This window comes from Haliaeetus leucocephalus, unplaced genomic scaffold (assembly GCF_000737465.1).
Source record: "Haliaeetus leucocephalus isolate CR32 unplaced genomic scaffold, Haliaeetus_leucocephalus-4.0 Scaffold328, whole genome shotgun sequence".
NCBI lineage: Eukaryota > Metazoa > Chordata > Aves > Accipitriformes > Accipitridae > Haliaeetus > Haliaeetus leucocephalus.
Genome location: NW_010972764.1, coordinates 4767288 through 4787285, shown reverse-complemented (window position 1 = coordinate 4787285; position 19998 = coordinate 4767288). Strand labels below are relative to the sequence as shown.

Below are 19998 nucleotides of genomic sequence, written 5' to 3'. Positions count from 1 at the left end.
TAAAAAAGAAAAAACAAAACCACCACCCAAACCCAACAAATAGCTGTTTTGTTGACTCACAGTGTAGTAATATGAGGAGTGACTTTATTACTGGTATGAAAAGTAGTAAAAGCTACTGGCTGTGTTTAGGCAGAGGAAGACATTTATATTTGTTTTAGACTTGCGTTCTTTAGTGCCATAAAAATCTGATTATGGGTAAGTAAGATTAAATATGTTTTAATAGCACTATGTCAGGCAGTCATGGAAAATTCCCAGTCTCAGCTTGTACATGCATTTGAATACTATGAAGTCCATATACTTTGTGTGTGTTTGTTTTTTTTCTCTTTTCTGTTTTTAGGGTTCTTTTTTTATTATTTAAGAAAAAGCACCTCTCTGGGCAGGGAAGAATCAGTAATGCTGCATTTTGAGTGCTGCTACACTTGCATTTTAATTTAGGCACCCTACTAATTTGACTTGAACTTACTGTGCAGTCACCTTCTTTATAAATAATTTAAAGAACATCCTTGTGGTGGAAAGCCTATAAAGTCCTCGCAGGTTTCACAGACTGGGGAACTGCAGGGTGCTGTGGGAAGTAGATGTTTATGGAATTGTCTGGGCTGACGTTTACAAAGGAGTTGGTTGTCTTAATTCATTGCCAAGTAAAATAAATCGCTGTGTAAAGGTTCGTGCTCCTGAGTAGACGTCCTTTCAGAGGTAGCTAAGAGAAAAGTCATGGTTCCCGAGGCTTTAGGGTCAGCAAGGGTTGCCTGTGAAAGCTTGCTGTCCAGTGTGTTGACTCGTAGCTTCCAGCACACCTCTTGGGTGGCAGCGTGAGGGGGGGAGCTGGGAAATGCAGAGCAGGGATGTGTAAACCTGCTGGAGCAGTTTCCTTACAGGAGAAAAGCATGCTTTTGTCAGGCTTAAAGTCACTGCTTGCATGCTCTTGCTGGCGGCACGATCCTCTGCCCGCTGGGACATCCCGAGCGCTCCACGAAGATGCTCGTGCTTCACGTGCAAATATGTTTCGCACCCCTTAGGTCTCAGCCATTACTTTCACCAGCCTTACAGTCTGCTGGGTTTCGGTCTTGAATATCTCTGTCTCAAGGCAGCTGCGTTCTTGCCGGGTCTTTCTCTGGTTTGGCATCGGTTTTTCTAATCTGGGGGAGCACGGCTCTCCACGGCCGGCACTGGTGGGAGCTGCTGGCTGGGGGAGATGCGGCTGCTAGTCACAGCTGGCAAGTCTTTGTGCGAAGGAAACAGGATCTCTTCCCTGGATTTAGACCAAAAAAAGTTGAGTTTAGCGTCTCGGCCCAAGTAGGTCACGTCAGTAGTAAAGGGTATGGTCTGATTTCAGACCTGATCTGGAGAATTGGGGAAAAAGAATCTCCTTCTCTGCTGCAGCAGTGCTCCGCTTCTTGCTGGAGCTAATCCTCTTGGCTAATGGGAAGAGCTTGGGTGCAAGGGGTTCCCACCTAAATATATGAGCGGTGTACCACTGGGAGATTACAATGTATAGTCAGAATCGCTTGGCTGAGAAGGTCCTTTGCCTGCTGAGAGGCATGCAGCTGTTCAACCCTGGTTTTATTATGCTTTTGCACACTGGACGTGGTAAACTAGAAGAGAGTCTCAGCCCAGATGCATTTCCTTGTGCTCCTCCTTTATCTCTGGGATAAATGACCGTTTTGTTGGGTGTTGTTGCTTTAAATCACTTCTGTTTGGTTAAGCTCTTCGACTTGCTTTGTGGTTTAGTTTGGGTTAAATTTTTTATCAATCTGCAGTACAGTAAAACACGCATGCAAATAAAAAAAAATTACAGAAGCAACTGCTCTGTGTTTCTGCTTTTTCTGCTTCTGCCACAACTACTAGGTTGAGGTAGTCGTTTTTCCTTTTAACAATTACCAGCTCATATAAACATGCACTGAAGAAAAAAAAAAAAAACCCCACCAAAAAAACCCAGCAGAAACCAAACCAGCGCCAGAGTGATGCAGGAAATATTCATCCTTGTCATGAAAACAAGGACGCAGAATGGGAATGCGTCAAATCTCTAGGTGTGCCTGCAAGTGAGGAAACGTGCCACACCTTTTCGTTGAAAGGTGGAGTGCAGATTTTAAGCTGCTTTGGGAAGATGCTACAACAACACGCCTTTCCTCATGGCTTGTACATCCAAGGAACCTGTGAGCTTGCTTTGTGTGACCTGCCCTGGGGATTTGTCTATAGGTGTGAGATGGGAAGCAGTATGGAATTACAGGGCTCGGTCCAGTGTATAGTGTGAAAGTATCTATGGCAGGAGAAGAGAAGGTTTGCTGATATAAATACCTGCTCCGTTTCTGGGTTTTCTACTAAAGGTGTTCCCTTTTGGCAGTTTAGTGCCGAATGAACTTAAAAGGAGTTAATTTTTATTATATGTCCTGAAAAAATCCCAGTAAAAGAAAAAATGACTTGCGATTATGACTCAGGTGACTCACCCTGTAGATGCTTCATTTTATAGTTGCACAAGAGCAGAAAAATCAAAACAGGTATGCTAATAAGAGTAGCATTACTGGAAGGAAATGTATCTGGCCAGGGAGAAGGGGGCTAAGCAAAAGCTGGAGATTGCATTTCAGAGGGTTGTGACCTTGAGGGGCTGAATATAATGAATGCAGTGTTTCAGGCTGCCTTTTTACCTTGCAACTGCTGCATACCATCGGTATTCATCAGCAGTGATGGCGCTCTGCAGCGGGAAGCCGTGCAAAGCATCAGCCTCGTCTCCAAGAGTAGTTTAAAGTCGATAAAAGTTGTAAAACTGTTCAAAGTGCATGCAGGGAATGCTGCCTTTTACCTGAACCTTGTGGCTTTCTAACTTTACCTAAAATATGAGCTTCCTTGCTAAATTTGCCTTTGGTATAGATCCCAAATTCTCTTTTCTACTAAGTTGCACCTTCTGTATGTGTTACAGTGGTGTAAAATGCCACCTGTGCAGCCTGCTTTGGTGTCCCGTAGGCTCTGGGAAAGCGGAGATTAGCCCTGATGGACAGTCTTCTGCTCCCACCATCCAACAGCTGAGTGAGACTAGGCTGGGATTAAATTTCTCTTCCGCTACTGCCACCTAATTTTCCTTGTCCCCTGTGTTGGGGAAGTGAATTAGGTGTTTTCAAATGCCTGTTACAATTGATTTTTGTTTAAAAACATTTGATCACAGGTTTGAGAAGTAGGTCATAAGCAGCTATTTCATATCTACTGACACTTTGGTGTTTGTTTCAGGGTTGGTAGATTAGATCCTATGAGCTATTTACATATATGAATGAATTTTGAATTGAATAGTAAATTATTTAAGGTTATAGGTGTTTATCCTTCACAGTTTGATAGACTCTTTTTATATTTCAAGGGGGCAGGGAGGTCCTTTTACATTGAAATACGACAGTGATCAAATCTTCTGTGTTTTACATCTCAGTTCACGGCTGAGTGTTAAAATTTGCTGGGAGTCTTTCTTGAGTTTCTGACCTGGGAAGGAGAAGAAGGTAATTGTTGGAGAAGGAGGAGATGGGAAGAGCTGACAGCCAGTCCTTCTGCCTGCTCCAGACCCGAGAGAAGGGTCCACCAAAGTCTCAGGGGTGATTCCTCCCAGGCATCCCGGACTATTGATGGGGCTAGGTGGGACAAATGAAAAGAGGACTTAGGAAAGCAGAAGAAAAGACACCTCTTCAGGGTTGTAGACAGGTGCAGTAATTTCACAGGGTCCTGTTAGTATCATTTTTTTCAACTGGTGTGAATGCAAATTAATTCTAAAATAAATAGGAAGTGGAATAAACTTTTTTCTTCTATCTGTGTAGACCTGTGGGCCTCTTTACAGGTCTGTTAGAGAGTGTAACTGAGGGTCACCCTTTGACTCTTCCCCTCCCCCCCTTCTGAAAATAGAGATTATCTATTTAAGCAGCGTATACCCTGACTACTCTTTTGTTAAGGTACTTAACTTTTGTCTGTTGGTTGAAGCTCCCACAACTTCCCAGCAAACAAACTTGCCCCTTTCTGTGTAGAACTGTAATACCTGTTAGTGGGTTGTGAGTGCTTTAATATGCTGCTAGGATTTAGCTGAAATACTGCTGGCTGCTCGCTTTTGTTTTCTAAGACATGCATTTCGTTGCCGTATGCAAGGCAGTGAGCCGCAGGAAGTCGGAGGGCAAAAGGCATCGGATATCGCGCACCATAAAAAGCTCAAACATCCTTCTGAGTTACAAAATCTTGCCCTTTTTTGGGGCTATTGTCTGGATTTCATGTCCTCCCTGCTCTGAGCGCTACCGGGATGCCTGTGGTGAGGCTGGCCACACACGCAGCGTGCGAGGAGCTGGGCTGAGCTCGCCCGATGCTCGCCGGGTCGGGCACAGCGACGTACGTCTGCATCCCCCACGCAACCTGTCCACCCTTTCTGCCCCAGGTGCATGGGAATAAGCCAGCGCTCTGCCCTTTAGTGATAAAGCGTGCCGTTGCGTTTTGCTTAATTGGTTGCGTTTTCATCAGGTGATCTCCAGACAGGCAATTTGGAGTTGCTCGGTGATTATTGTGGTTTGCAGCAGACAAATTAGTGTGGGAAGTTGCTAAGGCTAGCCTTGCAACTTAGGATTTCGGTGGCAGGATCGGCTTTTTCTGCGCTCACCTGAAGCAGGAGAGGTAAGGAGGGAGAGCGCAGGCGGGTGCCGAGCTGCTCGACATTCATCGGGACGTCCATGAGTTGCTCTGGCAGAGGATCATCCCATCTTCCAAACCTGCGTGTAAAAGCCAGGCGCCGCAGGTGGGCTTCGGATGCAGCGGGGTGCGCTTCCCAGGGGCAAGTTGCTTACATCCTGGATTTTTAGGATGAATTATTTTTATTTAGTTAATTTTTAAGGACGGCTAGGTCCTCGGTATGTAGTACTAGTTCGCCACGGCCTCAAGTTTTCATAACCCACGTTGGACTCGTTTTGCGTGACGCTGCAAGTCTGATAACGCCTGCCCCGAGCTTCCCACACCGGCCTCAGTGCTGCCGCTACCCAGTTGCCATAGCCAACTCCTTGCAGGCCAGAAAACCCCATTTTCCTGGCTAGGCGTAGACGTGGCATGCGTTTATTCTTCACTGAACTTCTCTAGGGTCCTGTTCCCACCTTTGAGCGGTGGGTGACGTGCCGCCTTGCGCCCGCCCCGAGGGACCGCGTGTGCCGGGGACGGGCCGCGGGGCCGTCTCGGCTGTTGGAGCTGGTGTGGTGAAGAGGTGCTCGGCCTGGATTTGGGACGTTGCCCCTGATTTATAATGGGGTGTATGAACGGGGTTGAGCGGGCGCCATTGGTGAAAGCCGTTGGGTGAAGTGCTGTGGCCCATGGGGAATGGAGGAGGACCTGAGCTCCGTCTGCTAAGCGTTGGTGCAGCCCAAACCTGTCAACTGCTTGCGGTCGAAGAGCAGCGGGGGGTTTGTTCCTCGGTGTGGGGTCAGACTGGCCTTCAGAAAGGCGAGGCTGAAACGGTTGTTGGGAAATGCTACTGAACAGGTCCAACAGCACGTCCTAATTTACCAACTTTCCAGCATTCTTCATCTGCTCCTCCTCTTTCTGTATTCCATTAGATATGAACCATACTAAGTCCTTATTCTACAGATGTTTACCCATATGCAGGGTCCTGTTAACATCTGTAGGACATGGTAGTTGGGCAAAGTTAGGAAAGGGTTCTGGTGTTTGCAGGGCAAACCCCATGTAGCTTGCCAAAGGGGATTGATTAAAAAAACCAACAAACAACAAGAAACCCCCTCAAAACCCCTTAAAGCATGAACTAGCAATGTAAAGAAATAATTCAGTGCAATTACATGCTTTAAATATTTGTGTTCCTGTGGTGAAATAGAGGTATGTATTGACCGTACTGTGAAAGCAAAGCTGCAAAGACAAATGAAGCCTGTTGAATCATCTATTGTAAACTCGATGTGAGGGGATCAATACAACTTAGGAAAAGAAGTTACGACCTGATATTTAAAATTCTCCTATTTTCAATAATCAATGTTTCTATTAGGGAAATAAATGAATGAAAGAAATGTGGGCTGACTGGTCCATTATTCTCTTTTCTCCCTCCTTTTCACACTTACTTTCTCAGCCTTGGTCTTGCTAGTTCTTATGGCACCAAAGTGTGAACTGTGTCTCTCCAAAATCCCGAGTTTTAATTTCAAGAAAATTTGGAGCTTGGAAGAAGAGGGGAAAAAACAAACAAACCAACCAACCAACCACTTACAAAGAATGTGGGCTGGGTGGGTGGGTTTGTTTTTGTCTTAAGGCTCTGGTCTTATAGCTGTTTTCTGCAGCAATTAAGGCTGGAAATATTTTCCCTTCTTGCCCATCCCTACTCTAATCCAGGAAAATGATTCATGTGTAAACTGATACTTTTGAGTTGCAGGGAGACATAAACAAAACAAAGAAAATCCCTCTAATGTTGTCAGTCCTGTAAAGGATCATGAAAATTGACAATATGGAGGTAAGAACTAAAGTGGAACCTTTTGTACTTTGATGGCAGTAACCTGCAAAGTGAAAGCTGTGGTATTACTTTTGGGAATAATTTTTAAGTATGCTTGTCACCTTGCACAGTCTGCTGCTTAATATGGATTATCTTTTTCACACAAGAATCCCACTTGACTAAAGGCAAGTTTTCCTGGAATTGCCTGCTTATTTGGCATGGGGAACGGGGGGAAGACAACACTGAGCTTCCTAGAAAAGAGGAATAGTCCTTGCCTTGCTAAATTCAATTCCTCCTGCGTGCTTTCTGGTGCAGCACTGGCACTTTACCAATGATGCTTCTTGACGCAAGAAGGCTTTGATAAATACGACCAGAATAAAATCAGATGGCTGGAAAGAGTGGTCAATGGTAGAAAATGTATCTTGATTAGAAATTTAATCTGCTTTGCAAATTCAAATCAGGCTGAACCAGTATAATGTCCCTCTAGACAAGGCATGTCCGTGCTTGTGTAGCACAGCTAGGATCTGTAGAAAAACTAGTATTTTGTAGTTGTTCTGTATTAGATTTTCTTCTAAAAAGTCATTGTCCAGGTACATGTAGAACAATGTTAAGAACTGAACAGTTCCTTGACTGATGAGCCTAACGGATCCATGTCTTGTGAAGATAAGTGAAATGGCTCTTTTCAGGACCCATGTGTCAAAGGAACATTTTGGGTTTTTTTTCACTTCATCAGCTTTAAAGTATTCAAACTTAAGATGTTGCTCCTAAACAAATCGTTTTGAAATGAACATGTATGTTTGCAAGCAGGAATTCCCATTTTGCAAACAAGACTCTCCATGGGCTTTGCAGGCGGTGAGTGAGAAACATCTTTCAAGTTGAGTCTCACACTAAACCTTGTTTCAGAGCGGTCGGTCTCTCCCGTACCGCGTGGCTGGTGTTTGTCAGTCAGCTCCCCTGGCCTCCGCTCTGCCTTCTGCTCAGGCAGGAGAGGAAGGTGGAAGAAAACTCAAGGGTGTTTTGCAACTCTTGTGAAAAGTGGTTTTGAGACCCTTAGCAAGTTGTGGCAGATGATTAATTTGGTACCTGGGAGGTTTTAAGGGCAAAGTTTCTTAAGAAGAGCAAAACTCTGTGGCTGAGCCCCAATAAAGAGGGTAGTGAATAATGATATTTCTACCATTGCTTTGCCTCATTGGTCTGAGACACCAGTCCCAAGAGGGTAGCTGAAGGAGGGAATGAGAAGAGGGTGCTAGCATGGCTTCACCAGCGTGCATTTAGGAATCCTTCTCCACATCGATGTGAGTTTATAAGCTTGTCATGTAGCATAAGCAAAAAGCTGCCAAGCTGGTAGCTTTTGGACTGGGGACTGCCAAGCACAACAGAGCATGGTGGATGAGCCACAGGCGTTTTGGCAGGCTGTCCTCTTGTCCCCAAGTCAGTGATAGAGCTGCACGGCAGCGTAACAACTTATTAGAAAATATGGAAAAGATTATGTTAACAGGAGCTAGTGGTGATTTAAATTGGCTTGTTTGGGCAGTCGTGCTGGGATAACTACTCCTGCTGTATTGCTGTAGGCTTTGGTGAACAGTTTTCAGGGGAGAGTCTTTCTTCCCCTGCTGCTTTTATGTGCACTGTCCTCCCTTGGTTCTGTCTCTCTTAAAATACCTGTTGAGGTTAAAAAATCTCAACGCCATGCATGAAGAATTGGGGTGTCTGCATGTATACAGATTGGTTAAATTCAGTTGGTTTTAAGGAAACTAAGTTTTGGGTTTTTTGTGGTTTTGTGTTTGGGTTTTTTTTTTTTTTTTTTTTTACATTTGTAGTCATGAGTAATTAGTAAAAAATGTGTTTTTTGGAAAAAATATGAGTGCTTGGCAAAACTGCTGTCATCAAAGACAGCACTGCAACTCCTACTGAAATCTGTGAAGGCAGAGTTAGGGCTTGTTTGGTTCTTAGGGTAAGTTTTGAGGGGTTTGTGAGGATATTGTATATTCGTCTTTAGGAATTCCAATAAGGGGAGGGAATTACATGCTACTTTAAAATGGTCATGAATGTACCAGGAAATCAAATCTGTCACTTACCTGGCCGCTGCTACCCCCTGCCCCAGTATAGACGGTGATGGAAAGGTCTACAGTGGCCCCAAGCTCTTTTCCCCCCGTGTTCCTTACATCTCCTCGCTGCCATCAGTAACTGCCTCCTCTTTCTTCTCCTCACCCACGTGTTGTCTTTTTGAATTACTTATCTTCCTTACTGAGTTTTAACAGATAAAAATTCCACCCCTCGCAAGCCAAGGTGTTGGAGGGAGAGTGGTGGAGGTGGTGTCACGTCCTGGTGATACCTGATGATGATGTACAGCAGGACTTGAAACTGCAGATCCAGTAAATAGAGGAAAGTTGCTGTACACTTTTCCCACTTCCCTGATTTCTCATTTTTGCAGTTTTAATCACGGTCAGTTGCCAAGTAGTGCTTTGACCACTGATTTTTGATTTTGGAATAAATGAGAAAAGCCATTGACTTGACTGCTCAGAAACTGTTACTTCTTTACCTAAACTTGCAGGCATGAGAAAGAGCTGTTGTCCCATAGTAGCTTGTCGAACTTGACTGCGACTGATAATAGGCTTTCCAAATTCCTCTGTTGTCGTGTTTTTCCAGCCATGATGCTATTGTGTAGGTTGGGCAGTCTCGAAAGCGAAAAAGCTATTTGACAAAACTTGTCAAAACGTAAAGGTAACGCTTGAATCTCTCATGAAAGTCATAATTGAGACTGTAGCAATACAGGTAACACTCTCCAAAAGACTTGATGGCATCTCGTTGCTGGATTTGCTTTTAAGGGTATGATAAAGCCGTTGTTGCCTAGCAGTGTGGAATCCTTGTCATCCTCAGGAGCTGGCAACCACGTCTTCAGAGCTCTAAGCAGAGAAGTGGAATTGCTTTTTGGCTTTTGAGCGAGGTCTGTTAGTGATGTGTCTTCACACTCAGCAGCAGAAGATGGGGAGGAGTGTGCTTGTCCACCTGCATATAGAGAGGGTAATCTCTGTGTGCTGTTTGTGTTGGGCATAACCGGAAGATAAAATGTTGTTGGTTTGTTTTTTTTTAATTAAAAAAAGGCCCTATTAGTATGAAGTGGCGGTCATGTAAGAACCACTGGTGCTTTCAAAGGGCTGGGGAAGGTACAAATTTATTCTGGTTCCCTCTCAAGTCAGTAACAGTTAAAATACGTGTTTTAATCCAGTTTCTTGTTTTTAAAGTGGTATGCCGTTGTCGGTGCTGTGCTATCTCCAATTACTGAAACAGAAGGAGCTGGAGCCTGTTCAAGGTTAATCAGCAGCTGTTGCACAGACCTCAGGAGAGCTGGTGCTTTGATCTGGTGTGGGGGATGGACAGACAACAGAAACATCTCGTTTTCAAGGAATTTTTTTTCTGCAGGAAACTAACCCCCCTAAACTGACCTTATATCCCATGGAAACATCTTCATGGCTTTGTTCTACTTTGAAACAGTAAAGCAAAGCGGTATTGTTCAGGAGGCAGAACTAAATTTGTTCAGAGAAAGGTGTTCGTCGTTTACTCCTGTGCTCTCTGAAGAAATTGTGATTAATGCCTTAAGCATTTTCAAAATTAATTTTACCCCGTTCAGCTGGATTAAGTATGTGCCTAGATTTAAGTGCGTAGTCAGTTCATGAAGTTGAGTTTACGGTACTGAAATTTAGATTACATGCTCAAATACCTTCCAAAGCTGTGCTTTCTCTCACTATCTACAGAGACTTGGGGTTCAACTAGTCCTTCTCTGTAACTGTCCATCCCTTCCCACCCCACCATCCTTGGACAAAAACTGCCCGTTTCTGACTCTTGGCAGAGGGGAGGCAGGTTGGCTGGAGAGAAACGGGGCCCATTAGTGCCACTATTTTGGTGATTTCTGGAGTATTTGTTTATTTCCCTTTTGTATGTGGTGTGGCGGGAGTGTATGTAGACTTTTTGTAGTAGTTTTTTTATGCGGCCACCGCTGACATCAGGCTGTTGTGGAAGCCTGGAGCACGGGAGAGCTGCACTGGGGAGGCCGGGCACTGCAAAGGAGGGAATCTACATCAATACTCTGAGTTACAGAGTAGTAAGTCAGATGGATGGCCATTACTACTTGTTTGTTCCTCTGGACTTAGGTATGGGAGAACAGGTCTGCTCTTCTGCTTAAGAGGCTGAACACTTCATTTTTGGGTCAAAGTCGGTGAAGGATATCCAGCTTCCAGTGGACTTCAGGAGTTTGTCACTGAGGAGTCTGGCCAGGCACGCACTTGGCGTATTAAGGTTTTTGGGTACCTAAACTCAAGTGTTTTCAGTAGTCCTAAGCTAACAACGAACAGTGAGTTTTCAGAAGCAAAACTGCTCTTTATTATGAAATTAGCAAAGCTGTATTTTTTTCTGGATAGCTTCTTTCTTGCCGTGGCCTTCCTTGTTTGTCATCAGTGTGTGAATTAGTAAAGAGGAGGAATGTGGTTTTGGTTATCTTTTGCATTAAAAAGCTATGTCCAGCTTGACCTAGTTAATGACATCTCTTCCTGTCTCTCAAACTTTGCATTTGGAGCCAAGCTACTGAGGTGCATAAACAAAAGGTTCTCTAAATACATATTGACTATTGTTCCTTTTGATTTGCCAAGCCTAACAGTGAAATGGAGATGCAGATGCGGCGTAACCTGTGTTCATTGCCCTTAATTTAAAGCAGTTTTAACTGCTTTGAATCAACTGCATTGATGAGTCAACTGGATTTTACATTATAACATGCAAATAGGTAGCATTTTCATTTGGATGAGAACACATTTATTATACAATATCTGCATTTTCATATATAGAGATATATACAATATACATACAGAAATGTAATTAATGTGCACAGTTATTTTATTTGGGACACAACCTGTATGCATGCAAAATCTAGCTTGTTAATTACAGTTCTGCAACAAATGCTGCATCGTTTTACTTAGTTGAGATGAAGTTCTTGGTTAATTTTGTGATTTCCAGCATATATGTCCAATAGAAAGTAAAAAAGTATGGATTTTTATCATCTCCAACAACAGAATACAGAGGAAGGTAAGAGGTAGTGTTTGCGTTTTCAGCAGCAAAATCCACGAGGTAGAAGGACGAGGGACTTCTCCAGGTGGTCTTACAGCTGTGAGATTTGCAAACCCATTTCCTTTCCCTTTGGCAGTCAGGAGAAATTTATTTGCCATGGAAGTGATGGCATATGGCCCTTCTTCTGCAAACGCTATTCTGGGTATTTTTACAACCTAGCTTCACGGAAATAAAAACCATTGGGTTTTAGTAAGCACCTCGTGGCTTGCTTTGCCCCCTTACTGCAGAAGGGCGGCGTGTCAGGGAGCTCTGGAATAACCCAAGTTACCAGGTTTCTCCCCCAAAAACTGGTTCCGAGCAATGTGCCGCCGTGCGCGTTGAGCGGAGTCCTTCCTCTGGTGGGTCCTGTATGACAAGTCTTGTCCCTAAATTAACTGCTAGTGAAGATTTTGTTCTTAAAACTGTCACTTACTCATAGTTTACGCGTCACGGAGGGAGTGCAGCCCAGTTGCAGAGCTAGCTGGGCGCGGGAGGTGGCTGGAACTTGCATAGCTTGTGAGGTATCTTTTGCCAAGACTTTTTTTGTTTTTTCCTTCCCCCAGATGGGAAGGCTTTGCAGTGCACCCAGCCCATGGTCAGATAGCGTATTGTTGAGCTACCTTGCCAGGGAGTACATTGTATTTGCATTTCAGATGCCTCGGGCTTTGTGGACTGCATTGTTCCGGCCTCCCCTGAATAGCAGCTATTGACCCCTGACAATGTACATTTGTTTAAATCAAACCCTTTTGTGCTTTAAAAAGTTTATTTTAGGACTAGCCCAACCAAGTGAATGCTTCTGTGCAGACCCCTTTTTTTTCCCCCTTCATAGCCAGAAAAAAAAAATAATTGCAGAATTAATTATTTAATTTCAAGATGGAAAACATTCTCCTTGTGAGAAGCTATTCTGAATGCTGAGGGTTTGGCAAATTTTGTGGCAGCTTAGTGTTTATAAGCTTTTTGTTGCCCTTGAAAGCATAAGCTTCATGTTACTCGAGCTCGGAGATTTTGGCAAATAATAAATCAGCTGAATAACAGGGGTTTGGTTGTCCTGAAGCACCTGAAGAACTTGACTGCATTTTGACAAATAGGTTGTTTTTGCTGTTCATGTGTGCATTATTGAATTCATCGAGGAGGAGGAGGAGGTGGACACTGACCAGTACAGACACTTCATGCCCAGCAACAGGCTGGTGAAATCATTTCTCTGGGTGGTGGGGAGTGGGGGCCAAATTCCCTTTGCTGCTTGGGGTGACTGTAGTACATGTCTGCACCCTTCCAGCCATCAGCTCTCCAGAGCTCAGCAGTGTCAGTAGCCACTGTCATTAAATCTATTACAATTTGTGAACAAAACTAGGCTTATTTACTGGGGTGGGGGGAGGTTTTGCTATGCCTTGCTCCTTTGGGGTTGGTTATTAGGTCGAGGCAGAAAAGCCCAGTGAAGTACAAATTTTCTGTGAGCTGAAGAACATTGTATTCCTTCCATTTTGTGCCAGAATGATCCCACTAATAATAACAAAATATTCAAACATGAAACAGCAATTGTCAGATTGAATGAGGTTGTGTCATGGGCTGATGATTCTTTCTTCTGGTGTCCTATGTTAGCTCAGGAGTAATCCATCTCATCAGGTTTCTGTAGGTATTTCTGTTGGATGCATTAGGCAAAGCATTGCCAGCTGGTCGAGGGAGGTGATCCTTGAGTGGAGTGCTGGGTCCAGTTCTGGGCTCCCCAGTACAGGAGGGACTTGGACATACTGGATAGGGCCCAGTGAAGGACCATGAAGACAATGAAGGGACTGGAGCATCTCTCCTGTGAGGAGAGGCTGAGAGAGCTGGGACTGTTCAGCCTGGAGAAGAGATGGCTCAGGGAGGGTCTTCTCAATGTGTATAAATACCCAAAGGGAGGGTGCAAAGAGGACGCAGCCAGGCTCTTTTCAGTGGTGCCCAGTGACAGGACCAGAGGCAAGGGGCACAAACTGAGCCACAGGAGGTTCCTTCTGAACATCAGGAAACACTTTTTCACTGGGAGGGTGACCAAGCACTGGCACAGGTTGCCCAGAGAGGTTGTGGAGTCTCCATCCTTGGGGATACTCAAAAGCTGTGTAGACACAATCTGGTCTAGGGACCCCACTTGAGCAGGAACGTGGGACCAGATGACCTCCCGAGGTCCCTGCCAACCTCAGCCCTTCCGCGATGATGCACAGGTGAAGTGGGGTGGCCAAGGACATTCAGGAATCTGAGCGAAAAGACTCAGCTCACCTTTGTCTCCTGCCCTGGCGGTTGCGGTAGATATTCCTTAATACCGAGGATGTCGCTTTCAAAGTTGTCATCGCTCCTGCGCCTGTACCTGAGGGACCCAGGACGTTTCTGTGCGCTGGATCCAGCAGGGGGGTACCAGAAGAAGTCCGAGAGCAATGTCCTCACGTCAGCCTTCCTCCCTTTGGAAATGGCGGGGTGAGAGGTGCCCTCAGACCGGTCGGCACGGGGCTGCTCATGCCGATAGAGAAGATTTTAAAAAAGAGCAACGCCCTGGGTTTTCTGATGTCCAGAGGCAGAGCCAAGGGAGTGGGTGGAAGTCTTCCCACTGCTGTCACTGGGTTTTGAATTAAATGCTCAAATCCTCTCTATCGCTTTTACCACTTCTGGGGAGTCCTCTCCCCGCTGTTTCCCAGTCCTCCGCTCCCCCCTGCCTGCCGCAGGTACTAGCACTCTCCCTCCCCTCTGCCCTCGCCCTGCACGTTTGAGTCGACATACCCTGCGTTTGAACTGCCTCGGACTTGCTGTAAACCTGGAAACCATCTGGCTCGACATTTCGGAGGTAAAAGGGCAAACAGCTCCGCAGGCGTTTGCAGCATTTAAAATGGAAAGCAGTTTGTCAAAAGATGGAGGGGGAAAAAAATCGTGAGGGATGCTCTTACATGGTCCTCTATGTGCAGCTGAGCTCTTACCATTCAGAGACACCAAGCAGCAAGAGTTTTTACGTTCTCTGTGAACATTATTTTGTGTCTCAGTGCTGCTGTTCTCCCATCATAGAAACAATAATAATGTTTATTCAACAATATCTAAAGCATATGCAACTCATAACGTGGCTGAAGTCTGTGGTGGACTCGCGGGCTGCTTGCCTTAAACATGTAACAGAAAGAAAATTCTGTGTTTGTCATGATTGTTAATCAGGACCCCGCAACCCACCAACTTTAACAAGTCTGTAAGTCTAGTTTCTGTGTGTAGAAATTCAGGCAAGGACAACCTTTGGATGCTAGCATGCAGAATTAATTATTTGAATTGTTTTTTTCATTGATCATACACCCGAAGTCACAACCTTATGATTATCAAGTTTTATCCCAGCCCTTTCCTACCACCCCTTTACTTTTTCTTTAGGAGAGAATTTGACTTTTCTGGTAGAAAAAAATTAAAATCTATTCTCTAAATACCACTAAAATACCGTCTTTCTGATACGGAGCCTGCTGTCCGTTGGTAGAGAAGGGGAGTATAGTTTGGGTTGGAGGTCAGACCATGGGGTGCTGCTGCTCAGTGTTTTCATGCCAGCTGAAGCCTTCTCCTATGCTGGAGCAACTGGAGTGGGCATCGTTAATGGGATGGCTTTTGCTGCAGCTGCCACATCAGCTGTGGTTCCTCCTCCCACGTCCGCCTCCCTTGGTCTCAGTGCTGGATATTTATTTCTGTTGGCTTGATGCTGGATCTACCGGCCAGGTGAAAATTCAAATAGTCTGCGCCTACCCTGTCTTACTAGATTGACTTGGAGACTTTCAGCGAGACACCTGTTTTCTCCTCAACTCTGAAAAGAAAATGCCATTTCTTTGTAACCTTGCTTGCTAGTGGGTTGGTTTTGGTTGTTTTTTTTTAAATCCTCTGCATTGTTGTGCAGCCAAGAGAGGAGGACTGTATAAAGGGCAAAGGGATTTAGAAAAAAGGTGAAAGATGATAGGGGGGAAGTGCTGTGAGTGCCTAACAGAGGTGGAAAATAAATAGGTAGGGAGCCAGCCGGCTTTGAGGATGATCTTTTAAACTGTGTGTAAATTCAAACACCGCTTTGTAATTTTACGTGTGCTAACATGAGGCACATGACTCAGAGAATTGGCTCCAGCTGCTCTTGCTGTGGCATTTAGGAATTTCTACTTAAAAAAAAAAAAAAAAAAAAAGCAAAGCACTTCAGTGTAGTTCTCCTGTGTATAATGTTCCGGCAGAAACCAACAAATACTTGCTGAGCGATTATTTATCTCTTTCAGTTGCTTACTTGGACTTTGCTCTTGCTTTCTCTCCTTTTACTTGAGAAGTATTTCCGCAGAAAAATACTGAGTGAAATTCTTTTTTCAGTTTTCAGTTATGCTATCTATAACTCTGTTTTGTTTATTGTAGGGGTCTCGGGTCTGGCTGCGAGAAAATAATCAGCATTATCCCAGTACTGTTCATTCCTGTGCGGAAGGAGTCATCGTATTCAGGACAGACTATGGTCAGGTATGGGCATCGCTCCTCTATGTTTTCTCTTTTTTGCCACTCTGTGGAAAAGAAGCTGTTCTCCTAAAAGCCTAAAGTTTGTGAATAAAACACTCATTTTGTATGACCTGAATGCACAACTTTGGTTTTTAATAGCTCTTTCCGTTGCCTATCCAGTCAGTTGCTATTGATGGTGCCTGACAAAGCTGAAGCAATGCTGCCAGGCGTGAGAGCCTTATTCCACATAGGTGGGAGGTTATGTGGTTGACTGGAGGAAGGTGGCCTGTCCATGGTTGTATTCCCTTACAAGAACAGAAAAGTGGAGCTGGCACGTGGATTGTGGCACCGATTCAATGGGAGGCAGCAAGGCTAACCTCCCACAGCAAAACTGGGGCAGCTCCACCGGCCTCCATTGCAAGAGGATTGTGAAGGAAGGGGACCGTTACTCCCCTCTGGTTGCTTTTTTGGTCTGGATTTTGTTTTATTTTTTTTTTTGGGGGGTGGGGGAAGGTTGTTTGTTTTTATTTTAACTGCTTCCTGACTGTCAAGTGCTCTTGGCTCCTGCCTGCCTGCAGGGATGGAGATGGGTCCCAGCGTCTCCTTGGGTTACCTCGGCCGTCTCAGGGAGTGCGTGTCTGGCTGCCAGCTGGTGAAAGAAGCTGGTGTGGAGCTTGTTCCCCCCCTCTTTTTTTTTTTTTTTTTTTTTTTTTAATTTTTCCTTTTTAACCCCCAGTTAGTGGCAAAACTAGTCCCGCCCATTGCTGACAACTTGGAAGTGCTCTGCTTTCGCACGCACTTACTTTTTATTTATCTATTTATGCTACTCTCCATTAGGCCACGGTTTATCCAGACCTAGCTTCCTACAGCTTCCCTGAAGAAATTTCAGTTTTAGGTTGAGTCGGATATAAACAGTTACGCTGAGACAGTCATCAGCCTCTGGAGGACACTCCCTTTGACTTTTGGAGGATGTTCGTTCCCTCAGTTTTGCTGCTTTTCTTAGTTATTTGCACCAGGTGAAGGTAGCTTCAGGTGGTGAACAAGGCTGAGAAAAGCATGGTAGGCTGGAAAACATGCTGCCTGTTCTTGCTGTCTTCACTTAATGTCTTTCTGGGTAAGCATGGTGGAAATTATAGCAGCCTTCCAGTACGTAAAGGGGCCCCGTAAGAAAAACGGGGACAGACTTTTTGGCAGGGCCTGTTGCGACAGGACAGGGGGTTTAGGACAGTTTAAAACCTGAAAGAGGGTAGATTCAGACTAGATAGAAAGAAGACATTTTTTACGATGAGGGTGGTGAAACACTGGCACAGGTTGCCCAGAGGTGGTAGTTGCCCCATCCCTGGAAACATTCCAGATCAGGCTGGACGGGGCTCTGAGCAACCTGATCGAGTTGAAGATGTCCCTGCTCATTGCAGGGGGGTTGGACTAGATGACCTTTAAAGGTCCCTTCCAACCCAAACCAGTCTGTGATCCTTTGTACCTGCACCAGGTTACTCGATATATTGGATTGGTGACCCAGACGCACGTGGGTTGGGGGAAGACATCCACAAAACTAGACTGAGAGCAACTAGCACTAGATGCAAAGCCTCCTCACAGAGAAACAACAAGGCCACCTATGTGCTGGTGTGTTTTCTGTGGGTTGCATGTTAAATTGTGCGCTTAGTGTTGCTCAGATTTGGGAGGTTGCATATTTTGACCTGTCCTATTGAAATTTGAGGTCCAGCGAAAGAGGCTGAGACTGTCTCCTCGATAGGAGAGGTGATCTGTAATTTTCACAGGATTTTGTAATTGGACATGTAGCTGTAAAGAGCTTGACTTTTAGAAGTGTTTTGAGCTTCAACACCTTTATACTTATGGGAACCACAGGTGCTGTCGTAAAACGAACAGCTTGTTTTGGTGCCCTAGGAGAGGATGGCAGAGCTAATGTTGGCATCCACCAGCGGAAAAGGTGCTTGCTAATGGTCTTCCGTTCATGTGTTACGTGATGTTGCTGCCTTTCTGTCATGTACATAGTGCAAGCTGAAACTTCAGGTAATTCGGAAGAAGCCTCCAGCCATTACCGTGATATCATCTGACTGATTACATTTCGTTAGAAAACCTTGGTGCTATAAACATCACAGGGGAAAAAACCCCAACTTTGGTTTGGCCTGCTTGTGTTTTAAAAGCAGGTGGTGTGAAACGGGAAGGAGGAAGGGAGCAGCCTTCGGACCCGTGATGTGGCGTTCATCCCCTCGGCGGGTCTGAGCTGGCTGCTGCTCAGCTGAAGGCTTACTAGTGATTCACTGCATTTGACAATTTTAATCCTTTTCAAGGCTTATGTTTTCAGGAGTCCACTTTGCATGTAAAAGGACCGTGCCAGTTGACATTGGCCAATTAATGCTTTTTCTCCTGTTGCTTTTCCTGATGTGCTTTTAGACCGTCCTGCCCTTGCTGTTTGGTTACCCACGGGCTGCAGAAGGTTGCGAGCGGGTGAAATCAAACTGAGATAATGCCCGACAATTATCTCTGATGGCTTGGCGATCCCTGCAATGCTGTATGTCACTTTGAAAAACAAGGCAGGGGAAGCAGGGGTTGAGGTTGCAGAAATATGGGATGATGCTGATTTTTGAAGCGTGGCTGGCATATTGATTCCCAGACCCTTTTGACAGCTGCAGCTCGTGTTCCAAGTCTAATGACAAACTGATGAAAGTGTTGGGACCTTATCAAAGCACAGCATTGTTATTCATCTTCTCTGATTTAGTAGCATCTACTAGACTTTGCACTTCTCGCCTTTCCGTTGAGCATGTTGCATGACTTCTCGGGATGTGATTGATGGGGCAATGCGACTAGGAAGGTGTGTTTGCCGGAGTTGTGCTCGGTTTTACTTTCATGAGTTTGGGCTTCAAGTCTTTGCCAATGTCAGTTTGCGGAATAATGGAAATATCATAGCACAGCACATTACTTCTTAATTTTTTCTTTCTGTTCTATTCTGAATGGTGGAAATAAATTTGCGACAGAAACCTGCAGTGGCATACGCTTGTACGCTGAAGGAATGTTGGTTGTAGGGAATCATACCCAATGCCAATACTCTTGCGAGAATATGCCATGACCTTTCCATATTTTAACAAGTTGTGCATCGGCTATTGAATCCCTTCTTGATAATCACATGGTGATATAGTTGCTCCTCGAGTATTCTTGTGTTGCCTGCATGTTTCAATTAAGCAGTCCGTTAGTTAATTATTGTTGAAGAGGACTGTGGTACTGCCTTCTGCTGTTGTCACCCTCTGTGTGAGTTGGTTGTAAAACTAGCTGATTTGATAGGCTGTGTGGACTATCTGATACATATGATATGGTATACTAAAAAAAGGGAATTTAGGGTTATAGATTTGGGTTTCCCTGGCCAAATAGCTATGAAACAGTCTTTAACTCTTTATGAAAAAAAGAAAAGCATGGCACTGTACGGGGGTAGATGAAATCCTCATTAAATACAGGCAGGGGAAGAGTACATCAGGGCCGTGTTCCACCACCCTGGCCCATGGTAAAGGAGTGGGAGACGAAAGGTGTTAACATCCCTCTCGGCACACGTTCATGGCGTTGGGTTGCAGCTGGCTCTGGAGAGCCTCTCAAAAGCCTTCTGCAGGCTGGCCTTCAAAACGAAGGGTCTGCGATGACTCGAGAAGCTGCAATGAGCAGAGAATTCGTATTGTAAATGTTTTTATAAGCACGTCCCAGATGCTTTCCAGAAGAGAAGATGCTGTACTCATTTGCTGGCTGGTGAGCGGGTTGGTTGGTTTGTTTTTTGTTCCATTAGCGCACACAGAGCTGGTGAAGGACTCTGTGCCTGATGGTTTGGAAACACCATGTCTGCGAATATACATATAAAGTATGTCAGTGCAGTCTATGAATACTCAGACTTAAAAAAGTAAGTTCTCATCTTTCCTTGTGTGTACAGACATATATATATATGATGACTTTACAGTCACTGCATCTTTTTTTTTTTCATGTTTGAGGGTATTTTTGCTACCTCTATTTTTAGGGTTAAAATGACTTCTTCC

The 19998-nt window shown here is 44.8% G+C and overlaps 1 protein-coding gene across 1 annotated transcript in view; it reads left to right on the top strand.

Annotated features, from left to right (window-relative positions):
* Positions 1-15895: 15895 nt before the first annotated feature.
* Positions 15896-19998, top strand: part of MYO10 (myosin X) — a 132513-nt gene continuing 128410 nt past the window's right edge. The window contains exon 1 of the mRNA XM_010571461.1: positions 15896-15988. The gene's annotated coding sequence lies outside the window, so the exon portion shown is untranslated. The remainder of the gene's footprint in view (positions 15989-19998) is intronic.